General features: G+C 58.4%; 1 protein-coding gene across 4 annotated transcripts in view; it reads left to right on the top strand.

Annotated features, from left to right (window-relative positions):
- Positions 1–1159: 1159 nt before the first annotated feature.
- The window catches only part of GTF2IRD1 (GTF2I repeat domain containing 1), a 105923-nt gene continuing 83233 nt past the window's right edge, over positions 1160–23849 (top strand). For all 4 annotated transcript variants that reach the window (XM_039255215.1, XM_039255214.1, XM_039255212.1 and 1 more), the window contains exon 1: positions 1160–1265. The gene's annotated coding sequence lies outside the window, so the exon portion shown is untranslated. The remainder of the gene's footprint in view (positions 1266–23849) is intronic.

Raw genomic sequence — 23849 nt, 5'->3', positions numbered from 1 at the left:
ACCAAGTGCCTGCTGTGTGCCCCGCAGGGCCCCAAGGAGCCTGGGAAGACTCCATGGGCTTTGCTGGGACCTCGAAGGTTCTCATTCTCCATCTGGCTCTCTCCATCTAGGCCAGGAGCTCCCTGAGGTTGGGGTCTGCCTGGCTCGTGTCCCTCCTGGGAGTGCCCAGCATAGCAAGGGCCCAGCACAGGGCTCAGGGCACCACTCCCTGTGCTGAATGAAGATGCGCGGCTTCGGAGAGGTTGGGAGGTGTGCTCCCTGATTCCATAGGACGGCTAGTATGGTAGGGGAAGGAGGTGGCAGACGCCCGAGGCGGGGATCAGAAGGAGGACTGTCCAGGCAGGATGGGCCTTGGAGCCTCCAGCTGGATCTGCTGCGACCTTGGGCAGGCCACTGCTTTCCTTCACATCCCTGGGGACAAAGGCTGAAAGAGGTACCTGGACCGGCCACCGGAAGCTAACCTGGGCAAGGTGGGAGTGACCAGCCGGCCGACGACTTCAGTTCTCCAGCCGCCGCCGCCGCCGCCGCCGCCGCCGCCGCCGCCGCCGCCGCCGCGCAGGGCACCGGCCTCTGCTCCCGGGTGTCTTCCCGCGCCCGCTGAATGACCTTGACCCTGCGCTCCGGGTCCCCGCGCCCCGGCTTCCTAATCCGCCCCTGATGGGGCTGCTGGGGAGGCTGAGGGGAGTCGCCAGGCAGCCAGGGGGCGCCGAGGGCGCGGGCGCCCCTCCCGCAGGCCCCCCTGGCGGCGGGCACTGGGGCGGCGCGCGCTCGGGGCGCCGGGGGCGGGGCGGGGGCGCGGCGCTCCCCCCGCGGTGCCCAGGCCGGGGCGCGGGGCGGGCCGGCCGGGCTAATCCCGTATGTAAATGGCAGCCAATGGAGGGTGGTGTTGCGCGGGGCTGGGATTAGGGCCGGGGCGAATGGCTGGCAATCTTACTGGGATTACAGAACAAAGAGCCTCCCTGCGCTCCCGCTCTCGGCTCGGCTCCCCGCGCCGCGCCCCGCCCTCCGCCGCAGCCCGCGCCGGGGGTGGGGGCCGCCGAGCGCCAGCCCCCCGGCCGGCCCGTGAGCCCCCGCCGCGGCCCCTCCCCGGCCGGCGCCCCGCGCCCCCCGTCCCCCCCCCCCCCGCCGCGCCGCGCCGCGCCTCCCTCCGCCGCGCCTTCCCCCATTCTCCTGGATTAATTAAGGAGGCAGCGGCAGGAGGCTGAGTCCTGGCCGCGGGCCGGGGCCGGGGCGCCGCTGGCAGGAGCGCTTGGGGATCCTCCAAGGTAGGAGAAACTTTTGCGGGGGGCGGGCGCCGAGGCCCTTCTCCCCTTCTCCTCCCACCCCTGTGGCCCCCGCCCCTCCCCCTCAAGGTGTTCCAGAATCTGGGTCCGGCTTTTGGGTGCCTTGGGAGGCACGTGACTGGGATTATAATTCGGGCCGGGGTGCCGGGTGGAGGGGAGGGCCGGCCGCCCCCACCTGCCGGGAGGGGGTGGGAGCCGTGAGCTGTCACCCGCGCCCCCCCCCCCCGGGCCCTTCCGGAGGCGGGGGGCGCCCTGGGCAGCCTGCTGCAGTTGGCGAATGAGGTCAGTCGTGCTGCCCGCGGCGGCGGCGGGCGCCAGTGTGGGAGCAGAGGGGGCTGGGAAGGCCGCGGGTCCCCGCCCTCCCCACCTCTGCCTTCCTCGGGCTGGGCCGTCTCCTGGCCGGTGCTCTCCACTCGCTGGCTGAGTCCGACACCGCGAGGACTGCCCCGCACAGTGGTTCCTGTTGGGGTACCCCGGGGAGGGGGCTGAGTGGTGGCAGCTAAGCCTCTGGAGGAGGGCGGGGAAGAGTCTCCCAGAATGGCGGTGGGGGCCACAAAGCATTCAGAGGAGCAAGTTGGGGGTGCCCCGCATGTGGGTGGTCTCTGAGTTCCCCCACACGGGGGACAGGGAGGCCTGTGGAGCGCCATGGGGTGCTTGGTGCCCACCCCGCCCCCCATCCTGAGTCCCTCGAAATGATGGGCTTGACGCCTCTCCTGGGCTTCAGCCCCGGCCTGAGGCCAGGGACAGGAAGGATGCCCTGGCCTGGGCCCAGGGCAGGGGGGGACCTTGCAGCTTAGAGTTCTGCCCTCCTGGACATCTGGCCATGTACCTAACCTAGGAGGACCAGACCTGGGTCAGGGGAGGCTCCTGTGTCCCCCCATCACCACTAAAGTGAGCCGGCTAAGCAGGCAGGGGTCTCTGTGCCAGGCATGTGGCGGCAGCGCTGGCCTTGGCTCGAGTAGGGTCCTGGTGATGTGGGGCATGGGACCAGGGCCTAGCAGCCGGGGTGAGGGGCAGGCGTGGACAGAGGAGTGGGCACTGACCGGGGCCTTCCCTTGCCGCTCACAGTGGAAGGAAGGGGCGGCCAGGAGCTTCTCTGCCCTCCTCTGGTGGCCCCCTGGGCTGGGCCCGCTTGCTGCTCAGCACTGCCCGGGTCCTCGGGGCTTCGAACGTGCCTTCCAAGCAGCCATTTATTTCAGCAGTGTCATTCCCAAAGGGAAAGGGCACCGGTATTGATTAGTTAGTTATTCGGAGCAGGAGGTAGCACTGGCTGGGAGGCTGGTGGCTGCTGGTGGCTGCTGGCAGGGAAGGTCTGGACGCAGGGGTGGCTGAGATGGGGGTAGTCACATGCCCATCACGAGCCACCTGCTTGGGAGCCCAGGAGGGTGTGAGGTACACTCTGACCTCTTCTGAACAGAGACCACTGGACCAAGGGACAGACCTGGCTTCAAGGTGACAAGATGTCAGAGTCCCCGACCTGCTTTTGGGATGTGGGAAGCTTAAGACCACACCCCATTCTACAGCCTGCTCTGACTGACCTAGAAAGTTGAGGCTCTGACTCAGAGGGTCCCAGAGGACCCCAGCGGAGGAAAGAAGTAAAGATTGGAACTCTGTGGCCACACGTTGCCCGCATATTTAAGATGTGGGCACCTGGGTGGTTCAGTCCCTTAAGCATTGGGACTCTTGAGATTGGCTCAGGTCATGATCGTGTGGCTCATGAGTTCGAGCCCCCCATGGGGTTCTGAGCTGACAGCACGGAGCTGCTTGGGATTCTCTTTCGCTCCCTCTCTCTCTCTGCCCCTTCCCCGGCTTGTGCACTTTCTCTCTCTCAAAATAAATGGATAAACTTTAAAAAAGAAATAAATAAAATATTGGAGACCTGGGGCCTAGGGTGGCAAAACTGGGTCTTAAAGACAGCATTATCGGGGCACGCTTAACCCACTTAACAGGCTTGTTCAGTAGATGTTGGAGGAAGGGTCATTTATGTGCAATGCATTCATCACAAATACTTTTTGCCTGTTCTTTGAAGGCAGTTTCTCCCAGAGCCACGCTCGCCTTCCGACAGAGGCAGTTGTCAGTGTTCGATGCTTGGAAATAATCAGAAAGGCAGGCGTAATGATAGGGATCTTGGAGGCCGCTGTCCTCACAGCCTGTCCCCAGCAGCCAGGGCTCGCACGTCTTGACAGCAGCCGGGGGTGGTCAGAAACCCCAGATGAGGATCTCAGGCTGATGTGGTGGGTCGACGCCGTCGGGGGGGAGAGGGGGGCATTCGTATCCTCAAAGTGTGACCATGGAGCCATGGACCACATCGCCTGGTCCGTCCCCATTCTGGGTTCCGTCTGGTTCATCTGCTTCGGCACGCATCCGTCCATCCACTGCCTCCTCGGCTGGGTCGTTGAGTCCTCAGTTTTGCTGAATGCCCTGTTCTTTTTTCCTGGAAGGTTCTTTCCATCCTTCCTCTGAGGGGATAGGAGACTTCCTTTGGTGGCCCTAGCTGGCTGCAGTCAGGGATAGGGCTGGTAGGATTTGCCTGTCTCTTCTCTGTGAAGACTACACTGGCCGTCGCATCCTCGGGCTGGAATCCCAGGGCTGGCCAAGGTGCTACTTCTGTGTCCCCCGTGACAACCTGTCCTTCCGCTGTCCCAACGTTGATCTCACTCAGAGGCTCTACGTCTGTCTTTCCCATTGCGCTAAGGGTGGGGCGGGGACCGGGGCTTGCTTTCGATTCCCTGATGCCCAGGGCTGGTACCCAGATAACTTGTTGAATGGCTACTTGAGGGAATGAATGAATGAAGTGTGGCTTCAGAGAGTTGGCCCATATTGCTAAGCAGCCTCTCCTCTTATTCCTGAATCTCCATCTCTGGGGAATGTCCCCTACCAGAGTGAGAGTCTCCGAGTCCTCCCCTGAGCTTCTGGCTCCCAGTCATCCTGGGGCCCCCCTCTCCCCACTAACCCATCCTGTGTCTTCCCCTCGAACTCAAGCCTGGGGCTCTGCTCCCTGAATGTCCTCTGTCCTGCTTCTCGGTCCTCTTGGGTGTTTGTGGGCGTCTCTTTAATGCCTCACAGCCAGGTTCTTGGGACCAGCCGGAATGCGTGCCCAGCATCGTGGGCCTGTGGCAGCCTTAAGGGGCACTGGGAACCCAACTTTCAGGGTGAATTCACAAACACCAGGGAGCAGAGCAGGACCCGGGGCCAGAGCCTCGGAACCTTCCGGGAGGGTGTGGGGCCCAGGAGACGTGGACCCTTGGGGCAGCTACAAGGGAATTCCCAGCAGGAATTAATTCATAAGCAGAGGCGGAGTCTTGGAAGGACTTTTATTTGGGACCACTGGAGAAGAAGCAATGAGATGCGTGCCCCCTCCCCCCTACCCCCCTCCCGCCTTTGGTGGCAGGGCGACAATGGAGACTCAAGTGTGTAGGTGTTGGGGTATCCAGGCGGGTCCCAAGGGGAGCCAGCTCCCTCACTTGGCTCCCAGACCCCTCATTTGCAGGCAAGTCTGGCTGGGACCCTCATGCTCCCTGGAATAGCTACTCTGTCATTTCAGACTGCGTGCTATGGGTTATTGCTCATGACAGCCAAGGGGCTCAGAGCCTCGGCGGAGGGCGCCGCAAGGGGCCCAGCCCTCTTTCACTTTGTGGTGAGTTAGGTTTGCCGAATGGGCTGGGTGAGGCTGTACTTGGTCCCTGCCCGGGCTGGGGATGAGTGGTTGGCGTGTCTCAGGCTCAGCTCTTGCTCCCGGCGCTCTTCCTCTTGGTCCGGAGCTGGGCCTGCCCATCCCAGAGCTATTCGTGTGCCCACCTGTCTCCCTCCTTCAGGACCACCTGCTTCTGGGTGCCAGATCTGGCTAATAAAAGTAGGGACGCCCAGTTAAATTTGGATTTCGGATAAGCCACGGATAATGCGGGATTGAGGATGTAATGCTAAAGACTCGCTTGTTTGTTCAGCTGGAGCTGAACCGGGGGTCTTGTATTTTATCTGGCAGCCCGGCAGCTGTGACCTGTGGGCAGTGGGGCTGTCGGGGACTGGGGAGAGGCTCAGGGAGTGGCTGGGGCCTGGAGGTGGGGTCAGGGCTCAAGCCAGAGCTCCAGGGGATGGGCTGGGTGAGGGTCAATCAGGCGGCGCTCACTCCAGTTAGCTGGGTCAGGCTTTCTCTAGTCTGTGGTCCCAGGGTCCAGATCTCCTGTTAAGCTTGGGTGGTGTGGGGGACTCGGGGATCCCCAGTTTGGGAAGCCCTGACTTTCAGAGACTTCTGTGCCACTGTGGTTGGGGGGTGGAGGGGAAGGGAATTGCTGGGGACAGCGTATCGGACACTTGAGTTAGGATTTGCTGTCAAGGTTCACAGAGCCGGGGCTGAGCGCTGGGAGGCTGTTTCTCTGATGGTCCCCCCTCCTTCAAGAGATCATGTCTCTGGGACCCCTGGTAAGGGAGGGTCTTTACTGGGCTGGGTCACAGGTGGTGAGGGGCAGTCCATTGAGGGACGCCCCCGTGACTGCAGCAGTATTGCCACCCAGCCATCCGAGGCAGCCCCAGCCTCTGTGCTGAGGTCCCTGGAATGTGCAGTGACTATGGCCAAGAAATAAGGGGCAGGGTCCTGTGTACCATGTCCCTTCCTCCCAAGCCTGGGTTGTGTGCTCGTATGGAACACAGAGAGGATACACCCTCTCCTGCCCTAGCCTCGGGTACTGTGGTTGGGCAGGGGAAGCTTCCAGAGTGTGGATATGTGGGTCACCCCAGTGCAGGTCCCATGTGGGAAGCCAGAGATGAGTGGTCCTGGCTCGAGGGCCTCTGGGCTTGGGTAGCCTGCGGGTGCCCAGCAAGGCTGTATTGTTGGGGATGGAGGGCCTCAGGCTGCTTCTGTCCTGGAGGCGCAGACGGGGGGAGGCCCGTTCGCTGATCAGGACCTCGGAGGGAGGGGGGCGGTCTCAAGGTACCTCTTCTGGCTTCTGGCAGAAGCACCTTATAGGGGAGCCTGTATATCTCTCTATCTATCTGTCTGTCACTCTGCCGGCCACTGAGAAACTTACACATGCCCCAGGTCTGCGGTCTCAGGTCCTGGGTCAGGTCCAGCCCCAGGCCTGCATGTAGGAAGGGCCCACCTCACGGGTGGTTGTGTATTTTGGTGAAGGATGGGGGGACGTCCACCAAAATGCTCAAGCCTTATGTGTGCTTTCTCAGGGGTTTGGCCGTCGTACACTTTCATGCAGCCGGGCCGCTGTCAAGATTGGAACATTCCATCGCCCCTTAAAGTTCCCTCAGGCTCATTTGCAGCCAGCCCCTTACCTTCCCCCAGCTCCTAGCAACCACTGTGTCTTGTCTTTCCTTTCCTTTCCTTCCCTTTCCTTCCCTTCCCTTCCCTTTCCTTTCTTTTCCTCTCCTTTCTTTTCCTTTTCCCTTCCTTCCTTCCTTCCTTCCTTCCTCCCTCCCTCCCTCCCTCCCTCCCTCCCTCCTTCCTTCCTTCCTCCCTCCCTCCCTCCCTCCTTCCTTTCTTCCTTCCTTCCTCCTTCCTTCCTTCCTTCCTCCTTCCTCCTTCCTTCCTTCCTTCCTCCTTCCTCCTTCCTTCCTTCCTCCTTCCTCCTTCCTCCTTCCTTCCTTCCTTCCTCCTTCCTCCTTCCTTCCTTCCTTCCTCCTTCCTTCCTCCCTCCCTCCCTCCCTTCCTTCCTTCCTTAATGCTGCTGTGTGTTTTCTGTATCTGTTTTGCATTTTCCAGAAGGCACGTAAATGCAATCACACAGTACGCGGCCCGCAGCCCGAGTCTGGCCTCTCAGAGCCGGGTGTACCGGAATCTGCTTCCTTTTGGTTGCTGAGGGGCAAGCCACCCTATGGATGTGCACACGGCCCCGCCCACCCTGTGCTGGCGGCGGTCCAGCCCTCCGGGTTTGCAGAGCCCTGCCTGGGACCACCCAGAGAAGGCGGGTACCTTTGCTTGTTTCCACAAGGGTGCTGCCCGCACGCCATCCCCGCCCCCGGTGAGCACTGGTCCTGTGCCAAGAAAGGTGCACACCTCTGTCCACACAGCCTAGAATTTCATCCTCTCGTTTCTGGTGACTCACACAGCCGGCAAGCCCCCGATGAAATTACACCTGCCTGCGGCCGCCCTCTGCTGTGCAGGTGGGCTCCTGGGACAGCCATGCTCCGGGGTCAGGACAGCTGGGGCGCGGGTGAGGGTCTGGAGGGCAGGGAGCTCTGTGTGCCCTGTGGCGTCTCACCCACCTCTGTGCGCCCTGCTCCCCCGGAGTCTGGGGTGTCCCTGGCAGTGCGTCCTAGGTCTGCACTCCTGTAGCTCTGGAGCCTGGGGTAGACCTTCTGTGTTTTCCTGAAACAAGGGCAGGGCTTGTTGGTGGGGAGGCAGGGGGAGGATAAGGAGCTTGGTTTAGGGTCTCACAGAAGGGAGCTGTATGACCTCAGGCAAGCGACTTCTCATCTCTGTGCTTCGATTTGGTTGTCTCTAAACAAGAGGGCCAGGGAGGGACTTTGCTGTAGTTTCACCAGCGGGAGGGGGGGGGGGGGTGGCTCCGCAGACCCCTAGAGGGCATGGGGGCTGCTGGAGGGGGGAGGGAGGTGAGGGGAATGTGCCGGCCTCTGATTCCCTTGGGTCCCCTTTTGAGCCAGAGTAGGGCCACGTGTACCCATGGTAGCTGTTAGGGTTCTAAATAAAATCATGTGTCCTGAACGTTTGTGCGGGCAATCCTGGAGCTGGATGGGTCACAGAAGCTTCTGGTCAGGCCGATTCCAGCTCTGTCACCTGCCCCCGCTGCGTGTGCTTTGGAAGGGCTGCCGGGTCGCCTGGGCCTCAGTTTGACCATCTGAGAGAGGAGGCAGTGATACCCGGTGGGGTTGTGGGCGGGCGTCGTGAACAGCGGTGTCTGAGTGAGGCCCCCCCCCCCCCCGCCCCTGACAGGAGCTGTCGGCCTCCCGGGGCGTGCGGGCTCCTCAGGAAAGGGAGCTCCTTGGGGGCTGACGTGGCCTGCCTGGGTGTCTTGATAGATGTGAGGGGTTTCAACTGCGGTTTTTTTGTAAGCAAGTCATTTGCTTTAACTGATGAGCCCAGCTGCCCCTGGCCCCCTCCCCCCTCTGTCTCCCTCCTTTCCCGCCTCCCTGACTCCCCCGGGGCCAATCTCAAAGCCTGCACCCCTCAGTCAGACCCTTGGGCTGGTGGGAAATCAGGAAGGACTGTGGCAGCCCAGGCCCATACAGAAGGGCCCTGGGGTGCTCCTGGGTGGCGCCCTGGTGCTCCAGGGGGCTCCTTAGGACTGCCAGCTCCGAGGTGGTCCTGGAGGGCTCCAGGGGGCTCTTAGGACTGGGCCAGTCTGGTGTCTCTCTCATGTTTATCCAGGAGCTGGTTTTTCAGGTGTGTTGGCTTTCAGCCGAGAGGCCCAGGTTGGGAGAGGTGGGGCCTTTGGGAGGGGGGTGGTTGCCCCTCTTCCCCGCGCATACCCTGCCTTCCAGCCGGGGGTGCAGCCTCCTGGGCGGGGAAGGCTGCCACATCCGTCCCGTTCCATTGCCCAAGGGAGAGATGCTCTTCCTTGCCCTGGGTCAGAGGCCCGTGCCCGTGCCCCTTTTTGGGGCTCCTTTACCTGCCACGGGGCTTCCCTCCTTCCCAGCAGGGGGCCGTGGAGCCAGCAGGGCCTTTGAAGCCAGACAGACGGTGGTTTAAGTCCCAGTTCTAACCACTGACCTGGTGTGTGCCGTCAGGCCGGTGCCTTTACCTCTCTGAGCTTCATGTGAACAAATGAGGATGCTTATCCCTACATTGCAGTATCCTTGGGAGGATCAGCATGTGCGTTCGGGTGGGGTGCTGGGAGCCCCAGTGGTGCCCAGAGAGGGACCGGATGCCATCGTTTCCTGCTTTGCTCTTACCTCCTCTGCTCTTGGAGCATGGGCTGTGCCACGCTTCAGTTTCTGTTTCTGCAAGCCGGGACAACCCCATGGGTAGGGCTGGTCTGTCCCCTGGGGCTGGGACCACCCAGAGGCGCTGGCCCTGTGGTTGGTTTTGGGAGAGCCCTCTTTTCCCATAGGGATATATGCCTGAGGCCAGCCCGCAGGAGGTGGCTTCTCACTGGGCCCTGGAGGATGGGTGGTGTGTAGACCCAGAAATAGTCTGGCGGGGAGGGACATTTCGAGGAGAAGGTGACAGTGTAAGGGTCCAGAGACAGGAATGACACCAGGCGTCAAGCTTGACATGCGGCCAAGCGAGCATTTTACTGCAGAAGCAGTGAAGTGTTGGGTCCCGGGAAGGACCTGCATCTGATCGCCTCCCTCCGCGACCAGGCATGGCCAGGCCCCACCTGTTTCCGTGCCGGCACAGTGAGCTTCCCTCGGTCTAGAACATACCGTGCTTCTGTCTTGCTTCCCCGTGTGGTGTTGCTTCTCCCTGGAACGTACTTAATGCTCCCTGTCCGTTTACTGAGCCAGTGCTTACGCGTGGGACTCAGCTTGGATGTCACTGTGCTGTGGGAACCTTTCACGTGTCCCCTTCCAAGCCCGTATTGGATGCTCCTCCTCTGTGTTCCGACAGCCCCCAACTTCCCCAGCATGGCCCTCATCATGGACTGGGTTCCACTGCCCTGGGACTGGTCTGTCACCTTTTGACGGCACCAGGCCTTGGCGCCTCGGCCCTCTGCACCCCTGCCCACCCTCCCCCCCCAGCACCCTGCCTGGCACAGGGTATCCAGTGCAAACTTGTTAAGTGAGTTAGAAGTGAGCTAGATGTCGGGCACTAGGGGTGGGGCCAGGGAAAGCCAAGGGCCTTCTGTACCCTCAGATACTGATTCTCACCGGCTCGCCCCATCCTCCCCTGTTTCTGGCCTGGCTGTGGCTCTCAGGGGCATCTGGAGGGTGGTGGGTGAGGGGGGTGGCGGCGGGGCACCGTGTCTCCCCGGGCCGGGTGCAGGTTGGTTCTGGGGGTTTCCCCTCTGTGAAGGGCAGCTGGTGTGTGTATGGAGAGAGCACAAGTGTGGAGCGCCAGAACAGTTAATCCTCTGGGCTATTTAGACACACACACACGTGCACACACACGCTTGTGCACGTGCACATGTGTGTGTTTGCGCGCGCACACACATATGTGTGGCATTTCCGGGGCCACCGGTGGTGACTGTGTTGGATACCTTGGCATTTAGCTGAATGCTGACTACCAGCCTGGCCCAAGGGCTGCCCAGTGTACAGAGTCCCTGGAGGCCCGGCTGCTGGCCAAGGGGGGCGAGTCCGTCGGTTAGGAGTGAGTTTGGCTCCAGGTAGTAGGAAGACCTGACTTGAATGGCTTTGACAAGGGCGTTTATTCCTCCTAAAAAAAAAAAAAAAAATGAAGCCATCGGGGGGCACCTGGGTGGCTCAGTGCGACTTCAGCTCAGGTCATGATCTCACGGTTCATGGGTTTGAGCCCTGCATCGGGCTCTGTGCTGACAGCTCAGAGCCTGGAGCCTGCTTAGGATTCCATGTGTCCATCTCTCTGCCCCTCCCGTGCTCGCTCTCTGTTTCTCTGTGTCTCTCAAAAATAAAGAAATGTTAAAAACGAGTATTTTCTTTAAAGCATATGCTGAAGTGTGCTTTCATACGTTCACAGAGTTGCGCAGTCTCATTTCTGAGCATCTCATCACCCCAAAAAGAAATCCCGACCCATTAAGCCGTCAGCCTTCCCCCACCCCCACCCCCCTGGTTCACTTTCTGTCCCCGCAGATTAGCCTGTTCTGGGCGTTTCATGTCAGTGGAACCCTGGAGCCTGTGGCCTTTGCGTCTGGCTTCTCAAGCTCAGCATAGCGTTTTTGAGGTTCCCAAGCTGAGACACAAGTGTCACAGTGCCACTCCTCTTAACGGCCGAATAATATTCCACTGGGTGGATGGGCTACCTTTCGCTTATCTGTTCATTGGTGGATGGACGCTTGGGCCATTCCCGCCCTCTGGCTGTTGTGAACATTCGTGCACAGGTTTTTGTGTGCACTGTGCTGTTCCCTTCTGTTAGCTAAACACCTAGGAATGGAGTTGCCGGGTCACGGTGGCAGTTCTGTGTTTAATGTCCTGAGGAACTGCCCCATGGCTTTCCAAAGTGGCTGTACCATTTGGCATTCCCACCAGCAGCATACGAGGGCTCCAGTGTTTCTGTATCCTTGCCAACACTCGGTATTGTCTTTTTGATTATAGCCGTCCTAGTAAGGGTGACATGCTCTCTCATGTGATTTTTTTTTTTTTAATGTTTTTGTTTATTTGGGAGGAGAGAGGCAGAGAGAGAAAGAGAGACCGAGGATCTGAAGCGGGCTTCACGCTGACAACTGCGAGCCCCATGATCAGCAGCATCATGACCTGAGCCGAAGTGGGACACTTAACTGACCCAGCCGCCCAGGCGCCCCTCATGTGATTTTGATTTAGCTTTTTGGATGTTGTCTTCACGCTTATGCCTCATGGTCACAGAATGGCTACATCCCCTCCAGCCCTCACACCCATGGTCCAGATGGAAAGGAGGAGTTAGGGCAGAATGCTTTTACTCTAAAAGCTTTGCCTTCATGCACACTCTTCTCAGGGGCTTCTTTAGTTTTGCACAGATGGGACTTTGGTCCTTTGGTGCCTCCTAAGTGTAAGGGAACTGGGAAGAAAGAGGCGTGTCTCGTGGGGAGGAAGGGCTTTGGGAATGCCAGTGGGCAGGCTGTGCCCCGCGTGGCCCAGACCAGTGTGGACGTCTTCATTTCTCCAGGAGCACGAATAGGGATGGGGAGCCCCCAATAGGTAGGGTGGGGACTTAGATTGTGGGTGCCTGGCTCTTCTACAGACCAGAGTTCCCATTGCCCATCGGGGCCTTACAGGACCCCACTTTGTAGAGGGCAGTGTCTGTCAACTGCCAGACCTTCGCGACTGTCTATCCAGAGACCTTTCTACTCGACCCAGGAGGCCTGTAGCCCAGGGCTCACTAGGTCCGTGCCTCAGGCCCTTTGCTCCTTTATTCCCTGCAACCCAGAAAAAAACGTGGGACATCTTGCCTTTAAAACATCTGGCCGGGGCTAGAGCTCAGATACACATGGCTGGTGGGAGTATACAACCGTGTGGCCATGTTTGGAAGACAGTTTGGCAGTTATTTATTTGTCATTTTTTTTTTTAATGTTTTATTTATTTCTAGGAGAGAGACAGCGTGAGCAGGGGAGGGTCCGAGAGAGAGGGAGTCACAGACTCTGAAACAGGCTCCAGGCTCTGAGCTGGCAGTCAGCACAGAGCCCGACTCGGGGCTCGAACCCACGAACCGCGAGATCATGACCTAAGCGAAAGTCGGACGCTTAACTGACTAAGCCACCCAGGCGCCCCTATTTATCATTTTTTAATGACATATAATCGCAACATAAAATTCACTGTTTCAGAGTATTCTACCTGGTGGTGTTGTTCAGTGCAGTCACAAGGTTGTGCAACTGGTACCACTATTTAATTCCAGAAGAATTTTTATCACCACCCCCAAAAGAAATCTCATACCTATTAGCAGTCTCTCCCCATCCCTGCCCTCCCACCCCAGCTCCCTAGCAACCACTAATGGTGTCTCTGTGGATTTGGGGCAGCTCTTTATACAGTGGTACACAGGCCGGCCGTATGACCTGGCGATTCTGTTCCTCGGTATTTCCCCAAAGGAACTGAAAACTTAGGTTTACATAAGAACCCCAAAGAAGAGAAATATCTGGAATGGCCTTATTCATAATTGCCCCAGACTGGAAACCATCTCGGTGTCCAGCCGGTGCATGGATAAGCAAACCCGGGTACCTTCATACTGAGGAAGCCCGGCCAGTGTTGAAAACCAACAAGCTCTTGATCCAGACAGCACAGGTGAATCGCAGAAGCGGTAGCCTGCGTGAGAGGTGGCCGACTCAGGAAGCTGTGTCCTGTTGCCTTTCTGTGGCATTTTGGAAGCGGCAGAACTATAGGGACGGAGGAGATCTGGAGTTGCGTGGGGGGTGGGTTGACTGGAGACAGGGAGGAATTTGGGGTGCGGAAAGGACTGCCCTGTGCCTTGATTGTGGTAGAGGATACAGGAGTATGCTTTTGTAAAAACTCCTAGGACAGTATGCCAAATAGTGTGAATTTCACCGTGTGTGTTATCCTTCAGTTTCCAAAAGCCATCCTGAACCCAGAACTGGCCTTTCCAGATCAACCCCACGTAGGGCTAACCATTCCATTTGTTTTCGTTGGTGGCAGTCCTCCTTATGGGTCCTTCAGGATGGCTCATGTGACTTATGCTTAGGGCTGGGGCCAAGGGCTTCTCTGGCACCCCCTCCTGCCACCTTCGTCAGGCACCCGTCTGCCTCAGCTCTTCCTGAGCTTCCTGGGTGGGGTGTGCCATGTGCTTTCGGTCCATGAACTCTCAGAGCTGGAAGGGACCTCAGGATATGTTGACCTCCTTTCCTTTTCAGGTGGGGAAACTGAGGCCTGGGCGGGGAAGGCACTTGGCTGATTCCAGGGTGGGTAAGAATGAAGATCTTGAACCTCATTCATGACTCTTGAGCCGGGACTCCTGGCTCCCCTGCAGGTGCTGCAGAGCCTCCCTTGTCTGGCTGTGGTGGAAGGTGGGGGGAAGGGGGGAGGAGGGAGTGTAAGTAAATGGGAGTGGCCAGGGCCTCTAAAACACCTTGAACGAGGAGAGAAGGAGGTCCACAGTGGCACAGGGTGGCTGCACCTTCTGCTTGCGGGCTGGAGGTGGAACGTGGCTGACTGCAGTCAAGTGTAGGAATGGCTGGTGGCCCCCGGGGCACTGGCTTCTGTCCTGGAAACCCATGACATCGGGTAACCCTGAAGGCCTGTTATGTGTGCAGGTGAACCCCAGCCAACGTGGTCTGTAGCGTGGGGCCGACAGCCGGGAAGAACCTCCTTAAGGAGAGACCTCAGGAGACCCTGACGGGAACCCGGTGGGATATCTTGGGTGGCAGCCCTCTTTGGATGGACAGCTGGACTCAGTCTCAGTGATGCCGTTCCTGGGTTCATCCTGGCGTTGACACTGAGCCACTGGAGTGTGGGCCATGTCCACCCTCTGAGGCGCAAGCGGTCTGCGGTCCCCTGGGGTGGGCGTGGGGTGGGGCAGCCCCAGAGCTGGAGCTGGCTCACGTCCAGGTTCTTGCCACCCCCCCCCCCATAAGGGAGCCAGTTCAGAGCTACGTCAGCCCCCCTGAGGAGTGTTCTCAGGCTGCAGGCCTTGGAAGGCCAGTGGGTGCCCTGGATGCGGGCATGAGGATGCCAGCAGTAGGGCCTGAGAGCCCCCTTCCCTGCCGACCTGCATCCCTGTGGGGACACAGCTGTGGAAGTGGACTGCCTTCTCCCATTGTTTTTTGTTTTGTTTTGTTTTTGTTTTTTTGCTCTGTGTCTACTGATGTGGATGGGTGGTGGGGTCTGGGGGCAGACCGGGCAACCCAGAGCCTGGGGTCTGTGTGGAGGGCAGCCAGTTCCTGGAATTCTGCTGTGCTATCTCTATAACTCCCCTCCCCCCCATCCTGGACCCTCTGCCCTGCTTTTGGCTCCAAAAGTGATGTCTCTGTATCTTGGGGTCCCTTCTGGTTTTCAAGAGCCACACTGCCTCCAAGAAGCCCTCTTTGGGCCTCACTGCGACCCCAGACAGGAAGCCTGGCCCCTGTTCTAAAGCCTCTCACCCTCTGGGGGAGGCAGAAAAAGGAGAGCCCTTCTGCAAATATCTATATTGGCCAGTCCCTGAACAGTGAGCCATGCTGGGGACTGCTTGGGGGGACTGGGTGCCTGCTTGCTTCTTCTAATAGACTTTGCTTTGAAGCTGGCCCCTGACTCTTCTGACTGTGTAACCTTGGGCAAGTTACTCAGCCTTTCTGAGCATCCACACCTTTATCTGTCCAATGGGAAGGGTTCCATTGTGCTGTAGGGTTGCTGTGGGGCATTGAAAGGATGCTAATGGCACACCCCTGGGCAGTCATGTGGCTGCTGATGGTAATGATGGCCGTAATGTGACCTTGAAGTTCAGTTAGGCCCAGGGCCAAGGTAGGGTTTGGATCAAAAGGCTCTGTTGGGTCTTGCTTTCACCCCCCACCACTGCTCCGTGAGAGAGGAAGGGGCGAGATGCTGTGGATGTCTGTCTTTTTGGAGGCAGAGATTGAGGCCCAGAGAGGGGAAGCAAGTTGCCCAGCATCACACAGCCACTGAGTTGGCAGAGCTTTGGCTAGACCCACATCTCATGAGGACAGGCCCTGTACACACTCCTGAGACTCAGGCTCTTGTCATTGGTCATTGGGCTCTCTGGAGGGGGTGGTGTGGGCCTGGGCGGGGCTCCTCCAGGTTCCTACCCCCCCAGGGTTGGGAGAGAAGGGGAGGCAGGCAGGGGTCACTCTGTAGACTCACGCCACCTGGCCAGAGCTTCGGGTGGGCCTGGGTTGTCCCTGTGTATTGGGGTGGCCAGGCTCTCCTCGCCCAAGTGAGGGAGCGGTGAGCAGGGCTTAGTGAATGTTTATACATGAGCCGTGTGTGCTTTGCCAGGGGAGGGCTGGGGAGCAGAGCGTGGAGACGGAGTCCTGCCCTTCCCCCGCCCCCCCACGGTTCCTGTGTAGTCATAGGAAGGTCACCTACACATGGTGTGTCCGTTGTCCACCGTGCGATAGATGATTGTCCCTGTCCCGTCCTGCCGCTCTCCTGGGTCACTGGGGCAGCAGATGTGATGGAGCGTGAAATCTGTAACAGGGTGGGGGGTGTTGGTGCACCTGCGTGTTCGTGCCTGTGACCCTCCAGCCACAAAATAAACTGTGTCATCCCCCAGGGGCCAGGTCGTATCTGAGCCGCTGGGACTTCAGTATGATGCCCCCAGGACAGACTGTGGGGGCCTGAGTAGGAGGCATGAATGGGGCAGGGCGCTGTCACATTAGCTGTGTTGTGCAGCACAGACAGCAAGCAGGCCTGGAGAGGCGCTAGTGTGTTTGATAGATACCTGGTGAACGGACATCTGAACCTCCTCTTTTGTGTGTGGTCACCATTTATAACTTTCAGCCTCTGTTTCCCCACCTGGGAGCTCCAGGCGCAGGGATTGGGCCTGATTTACCCCTAGTTCCGGGTCTGGGGGGCACAGGTGCAGTGAGAGTCCCCTGCGCTGAATTTGTGCCCCACGCATCCAACAGATGGGCGTGACGCCCATGGGGGTGCGTGGGCCCGGGGCCGGGACTGGGGAGCCTCTGGAATGGCAGGTGCAGGAGGAAAGGGGCCTGCAGGAAGTGACGCTGGGATTTAAAAGAGCGGACACAAGAGGGGCGGGGTCGGGAGCAGGTGGCTGTGATGACTGCCCTGGTGTGAATGGGGGGAAGTGTGGAGGCCAGACGCCAGGGGCAGGGGCCCAACGGCCTTTCCACGCGGGGCGGAGGGGAAGAAGGTCCTCGGAGAACTTTGCGCCTGAGCTCTCAATTTCCATAGGAGCAGTTGAGGCCCTCTCTGGGGTGATGCCTGGAGTTAGAAGCCAGGTCTCCCCATCTGCAGCCGGCAGCTGGGCGTGGCCTTACCTGGGACCTCCCCCGACGTCCCCAGCGGACTGGGTCACGTGGTATAGCCAGCAGCGGGGAGGTGGGAGGGAGCCGGCGGCTCAGGAGGGCTGGCTGGGGTGGGAGCCTGTGAGCCAGCGCCCCGGGATTAGATCACCCACCATGATTAGCTTTTTTCCGCCCAGCCTTTTCCCGACAAGAAAGGGCCTGATGCTCCTCATCCACGTTGCTCATCCTTCTGAGAAGGCCTGTTTATGTCTGGCAGGGGGGCTCCCGGGAGACATGATCGCCCCAGGGGCTGGCGCCGCCCCAGCGCTGGCTCCTTCCCACCGGCTCCTGACACCCAGCCTTGACGCGCTGCGGATGCTTAACACATGCTTACGCCCCCTCCACCCCACCTCGTGCGCTGACCTGCCACGGGTCACCCAGAACCAGGGGACAGGGTGCCGGGGTCCCCTGACGCCAGGCCAAACGCCGGGCCTGCTTTTCCCACCCAGGGCCCCCCTCGTGTTCGGGGAACGGACGTGAATGACCCTGCGCTGCCTGTCAGGAGACCTGCAGAGCTAAGCCGGAGTTGATGGGACGCAGTGATGTCAGCGTTATCACCGCCGTGTCTTTAACGAGCGCCTATGATCTCCGGGCCAGGTGCCAGTCCCCTTTCCCACGTCAGCTGCGCCCTCCTCAAAATGCTGAGAGCGGCAGAATTGCTGGCTCCGGTTTACTCCCGAGGAAACTGAGGCCTGGCGCGTCCGCCGCCACTGACGTCACAGGCCGGTGGGGGCTGGGTGGGGACTCAAGCCCGGCTTGGGTTGACCCCCCAGATCCTTCCATTTTTCCGGCTCCTCAGGCTGAGGGGTCAGCCAGGTGCGGACAGGGGAGCCGGGGGACCCCGTGTGGAGGGGCCAGAAGTGCCCGGGAGGGCCGTGGCAGGGGAGGACGGTCCTTTGGCTAAGCTTCTGTTGTGGTTTCCGTGCTAGTTTGTCCGCCGAGCAGCTGTGCCTGGTTCTGGGGCACAGCCGTGAACAAAACAAAATTCCTGCCGCGAACACACCTCCCTGGGCCCGCGGAGGCTCCCCTCCGCGGTCCTGCACGCACGGCCCCATCCAGTGGAATGAAGCAGCTGTGGGCCGGGGACCCTTCATCTTCCTAGACCAATAGGGGGCCGGGGAGGAGAGGCTCCTGGCTCCGCCACCGAGATCCATCTGGAAGGACCTGGGAGTGTGTCCATCCAACCCCGTTGGTTCCGCTTTTCTCACCCTTCCGAGCCCTCTGCACCCGTTCCCCTGCCCCCCCCTCCCCCCCCCCCCCCCCCCCCCCCCCCGGGCTGCGGTCCCAGCCCTTGGGCTCCTGTAGGCCCCTTGACAGGTCTCCGGATCTGTAATTTCCAACCCTTCTCCCTCCCCTGATTCTTCACCTTTCCCTCGTCCTCAGTTTCCCTCTGACTTCCCCACCATGTTTGTCCCCCAAATCTCTCAGATTTTGCCTTTAGCCCAGAGCCCCCCACCTAGCCCCCAGCCCCCTGATTGGCTACAGGTGGCTCTCCTGACTGGAGGCTCTGCCTCTTGGTCCCTCCTTTTTATGTTCCGTGCTGAGCGGGGGGTGCCATCACGCACACCATCATCAGAATCAGAAACCTGGACGTCGCTCCCAGTGCTGCCGCCTCAGGACTCCCCTGTCCACACTGTCGCAGATCCCTGCCCTTTCCTGGGTCACAGCCACCCTGTCCTCCATCCTGCTGCTACCCTCCACCTGAGGCCTGGCCATCTCTGGCTTGGACATTGCAGAAGCTTGGGAACTCCTGGCTTCCCGGCTCTGGATCAAATCTGCCAAATACTGCCCGGCTCCCCGCAACTAACCACATCGCGCCCCTGCTCCAGACTCCTCAGTGGCTCCTGCCCTCCCAACGATGACCTTCCGAGGCCCTTGACCCGGCCCCCATGGCTGAGCCTGTTTCGCCCACTGCTTTCTGCCCTGAGCTGGAGGAAGGATCCAGCCAGGCAAGGCCAGCCCCTCCCCACCCCCACCCTGCTTCCAACTGAGATACGAGACATGTGGGCGACATGTGGGCGGCGGGCCGGGCTGGTGGTTGGGTTTCCCCGGCAGCCAGTGATTTGGCACTCCTTCAGACAGGTCTTGCCGTATTTGCGCAGCATTTATTTCCAGGGAAGTGGGTGGGGTGGGGGGCAGGATGATCGCCCCCTTGCAGATGAGCGGTGCTTGGGCATGGCTCCCCCTGCCTCCGCCCCTGCCCTGCAAGTTCCTGCTGCCCCGTGGCATGAAATTCCACTCATGTCACCTCTTCCAGGGAGCCTCCCTGACTTTTCCACCCGGCTAGCCTGCCCTGCTTGCATGTCACTTGTTTTTACCTTTTCTTTTTTGTTTTAATTAAGTTTGTTTATTTTTGAGAGACAGAGACAGAGCGTGAGCAGGGGAAGGGCAAGAGAGAGAGGGAGACACAGAATCTGAAGCAGGCTCCAGGCTCTGAGCTGTCAGCATAAAACTCGAACTTTAGAACAGGGAGATCATGACCTGAGCCAAAGGTGGATGCTTAAGCGACTGAGCCACGCAGGCGCCCCGCTTATTTTTGTCTTTAACTAAAGTATAATTTACAGTGAAGTGCATAAATGTTCAGCGTCTTGCATGAGATTTTACCTATGTATACGTCTGGGTAACCACCACTCAAAGCAAGGTGTATCACCGTGTTTTATTTTTTATTTTAAATATTTATTTTGAGAGAGAGAGTAGGGGAGGGGCAAAGAGAGAGGGTGAGAAAGAGCATCCCAAGCAGGCTTTGCACTTCCAGCACAGAGCACAACATGGGGCTCGAACCCACAAAATGCAAGATCATGACCTGAGCCAAAACCAAGAGTCGGACACCTAAAAGACTGAGCCACCCAGGAGCCCCTGTATCACCATGTTTTAATGTTGTTGTTTTTTTCTTTTTTTTTTTTTAATTTTTTTTTTTAATGTTTTATTTATTTCTAGGAGAGAGAGTGAGAGACAGCATGAGCAGGGGAGGGTCAGAGAGAGAGGAAGTCACAGACTGAAGCAGGCTCCAGGCTCCGAGCTGGCAGTCAGCACAGAGCCCGACGCGGGGCTCGAACCCACAAACCACGAGATCATGACCTAAGCGAAAGTCGGACGTTTAACCGACTAAGCCACCCAGGCGCCCCTGTTGTTGTTTTTTTCTTAATAGCCCATTTTATTGTCTGTATCCCTCTATCCCCAGCCAGGGACACTCTCACAGGCGGAAGCACCTGCCCTGGGTGCCGGGCCGTGCAGAATGAAGTGTGACAGTGATGGATGTGCGGGGTGGCCACATCCCACCTGTGTGACCGTGACGGGGGGAGGTGACAGGGGCTTTGGCCGGGGGTATTGGTTTGTTTTGAGCCTGGCCGGGGACTCCTCTGCAAGGTCAGATGCCCCATCCACTGCTGGGAGAGGGGTTGGGCCCCTTCCCCACCAGGGGCCTCCGCAGGGAGCAAGGGGCCCCTCCTGGAGAGGCCCCTGGGGGCTGGCAGCCTGGAGATTAGTCTCCAAGGCCACCAGGCCAGTTGCCATAGGCACGCAGGCCCAAGGCAGGACTGCGATTTCCCATCCTAGTCACGCAGGCGGCTACTGCTCCTGCCCGCCCACCGGGAGCCAGCCCAGCCCGGAGCCAGGCTTTAAATAACGGGGCAGAAACCTGATCCCAGAGAGGAGAGCCGGCTTACCCGCACCCCCCCAGCCCAGCCTCCCGTCCTGGCGAGGCAGGCACAGGGCGGCGAGGCCACCCCGTACCTCCAGCAGCACCCTCCCTTCGGTGGGGCAGCAGAGGAAGGGCAAAACCTTCCTTTGAGGGGTCCCTCCGTTGTCGTAGTGCCCAGAGCACAGGCATGGCCCCAGCCTGGTCCTGGGGATCCCCGTCTGGGAGGAGTCAGCCCCCGTTGGGGAGCCCCTCTCCACCTGGGAGGCATAAAGCTATACCTTCTGGAGCCCTTGGACTCAGAGGAGATGGGCTTCCCGGGGCCAGGCCACAGATCTGCCCCTTCCCCCGGCTCCCCCTCCGCAGAGAAGGCAGGAGGCCCCCCTCAATTTCCAGGAAAGCAGCCTGAGGCCTATGTTTCCCTGCGGCTGCCCTTTGCCCGCAGCCTGGGGCCTGCTTTCCTGTTCTGGAGGTGGGGCGGCTGGAAGGAGGAAATTTTCTGTTCTTTCCTTCCACATCGCCCAAGTAATGCGTCCTTAGCTCAGAGAATGTACCAAAAAAAAAAAAAAAAAGAATAGTAGGGGTAGGGAGAGGGGAAGGGGGGTGATGGGCATGGAGGAGGGCACTTGTTGGAATGAGCACTGGGTGTTGTATGGAAACCAACTTGACAATAAACTATTTAAGAAAAAAAAATAGTAGAGGGGAGGTAAGTCACTGATAGATCTGGCCCCGGGAGGCGGGCAGTCTGCTTCATCCCAGGCTTTTCCATAGGCACCTGAGGCCACTCATCTGTCCACTGCTGGCTCCAGGCCCCCACGGGGCACTCGGATTGTCGGCCGTTTCCCTTTTGTGTGTGTGTGTGTGTATGTGTGTGTGTGTGTGCATGCTGCGTGTGTTTCCGGATGTGTGACCTGCTTTGGCAAAATGCCTTTGCACATCCATCTCTGTGTTTCGGATCATTTCCTCAGGGTAAATTGATAGAAATGAAAGCGCTGGTCACAGGGTGGAGACTCGGTCCAGCAGCCTCTCGAGGTCCATCGGGATGGCCTTCCTGCTGTCCGCTGCCTGACAGGGGGTCCTGATACCCGATGTGGTTTTAAAACTTGTTACTGAGAACAAAAGTTGTTTGTTGTAAGTCAGTAGCTCGGTAAGTTTCTAGAAACCAGTTCACCCAGGTGACAGCCCAGATCAAGAACAGAACATTCGCAGCTCCCAGGAGCCTTTCATGCCTCCTTCCAGCAACTCCCCCCTCCTCCCCCTCCCAGAATGTCCACCATCCTGACTTCTTATGCTGAGTTCACTGAGTTCGGATGTTTTTGAGCAGCATATAAATGGAACCCCACAGTGTGACCTTTCGCTCCTGGATGCTTTCATCATATTCGAGAGACTTGGCCGTGGGGCTGTGCCTAGTCATGGTTTGTTGGTACGTCTGATGTCTTTTTCAACAGACCAGGCGCCTGGGAGAACGCACCAGACACACACATGTGTGGGCATGCCTGCTGTTGGAATTGTTGCCCATTTTCGGAGAAATCCACTTTGTTTCTCCGCTGAAGCACCTGCACCAGTGAATAGGAGAGAGTCTGTAGCCAGCACAGCCGTTAGGCACACGGGAGAGCACGGTGTCATCGTGGTGTGGATGTGCGCTGGGTGTGCAAAGATCCGGGGCGCAGACCGTCCCCTCTGGGCCTCGGTTTCCCCAGAGGCACATGGAGGCGGTTGGGTGAGGGCACCCCCCCCAGCTCTGACATCGTATACTTAAAAGCACTACGAGTTGCTTGTCCAAGGTGGTTGAAGCTTGGCCTTCCTGTCCTGTTTCCATATTGCCTCACTTCCTACCTACCCGAAGCAGACGTGAGCTGTCCTTGACCTCTGCCCACGTGACCCCCCTGCCAGGTGACTTGTAGAAGTGTCTCCTTCAAGAAACATGCATAGACTGTCTTTATTTTATTTTATTTTTTTTTAAATATTTTTATTTATTTCTAGGAGAGAGAGACAGCGTGAGCAGGGGAGGGTCAGAGAGAGAGGGAGTCACAGACTGAAACAGGCTCCAGGCTCTGAGCTGGCAGTCAGCACAGAGCCCGACGCGGGGCTCGAACCCACTAACCGCGAGATCATGACCTAAGCGAAAGTCGGACGCTCAACCAACTAAGCCACCCAGGCGCCCCAACATTAGTAATTTTTATTTTTTTTTAAATATTTTTATTTATTTCTAGGAGAGAGAGACAGCGTGAGCAGGGGAGGGTCAGAGAGAGAGGGAGTCACAGACTGAAACAGGCTCCAGGCTCTGAGCTGGCAGTCAGCACAGAGCCCGACGCGGGGCTCGAACCCACGAACCGCGAGATCATGACCTAAGCGAAAGTCAGACGCTCAACTGACTGAGCCACCCGGGCGCCCCAGAATTAATTTCCTTCCTTTTTAGGCTGAGTAACATCCTGTTGTATGTATAGATCATGTTTTCTTTCTCCATTCATCTACTGATGGACACTCGAGTTGCTCCCACCTTTTGGCTACTGTCAGTTCTGCTGCTGTGAACATGGGCATAAATACCTCTTTGAGACTATTTAGGATTGCCGACATTGCGCTAATGTAAGATCTCCACCTTGGAGTGGGCCTGGTAAGTCATCTCTTCTGGTCCTTGTCTGGTGCCAGAGTCCATTTATCCAGCACCCAGCTGGGACTTCTTCCGCCCTGGGATGCATGCCAGGGGTGGGACGGAGCCCTGCTTCCTCCTAATACCCCTGACTGTCTGAGGGCCAGGAGGGTGCCTTCGTGAGTGGGATCACAGCAGGGGGAAGGACAGGCCAGCGTCCTCTCTGTCTCCAGAGGCCCCTCTGGAAGGAAGCAGCTGGAGAGGCTGTAGCAGGCAGGACTTCTCTATTTGATGCTTAGGCAAAGTTCTCGAGGACAAGGATTGAGGGATGGTGACATTTATCAGGAGAATCGTGGAGACGTAGGTCTCTTAAAGTTTTTATTAAATTTTTTTTTAATGTTTACTTATTTTCGAGAGAGAGAAAGAGAGTAGGGAAGGGGCTGAGAGAAAGAGGGACACAATCCAAAGCCGGCTTCAGACTCCGAGCTGTCAGCACAGACCCCAGCGCCAGGCTTGAACTCATGAACCATGAGATCACGACCTGAGCCAAAATCAGATGCTTAACTGACTAAGCCACCCAGACGCCCGAGATTCAGGTCTCTTAAGAATAGAGTCTATTTCAATTAACGTTACTTAGCTCCTCCCTACCCCCCGTCAACAGTACAGTAAGCTAGGTCTGACTTGCCCCATTTTACAGATGAGGAAAGCAAGATTCGGAGAGATTAATAACTTGCTCATTAGACTAGCCCCCTGGAAGGCGGGTCTTTCTCTGAATGGCGCCCAACACTAAGGCTTTTTTTTTTTTTTTTTTTTTTTTTTTTTTTTTACAATGAGAGGAAAAAGTACAATCAACA

This window comes from Hyaena hyaena, unplaced genomic scaffold (assembly GCF_003009895.1).
Source record: "Hyaena hyaena isolate Hyena2069 unplaced genomic scaffold, ASM300989v1 scaffold_514, whole genome shotgun sequence".
In the NCBI taxonomy this organism is placed as follows: Eukaryota; Metazoa; Chordata; class Mammalia; order Carnivora; family Hyaenidae; genus Hyaena; species Hyaena hyaena.
Note: the sequence above shows the minus strand (reverse complement) of the source record. Positions and strands in the feature narration are given on the sequence as shown.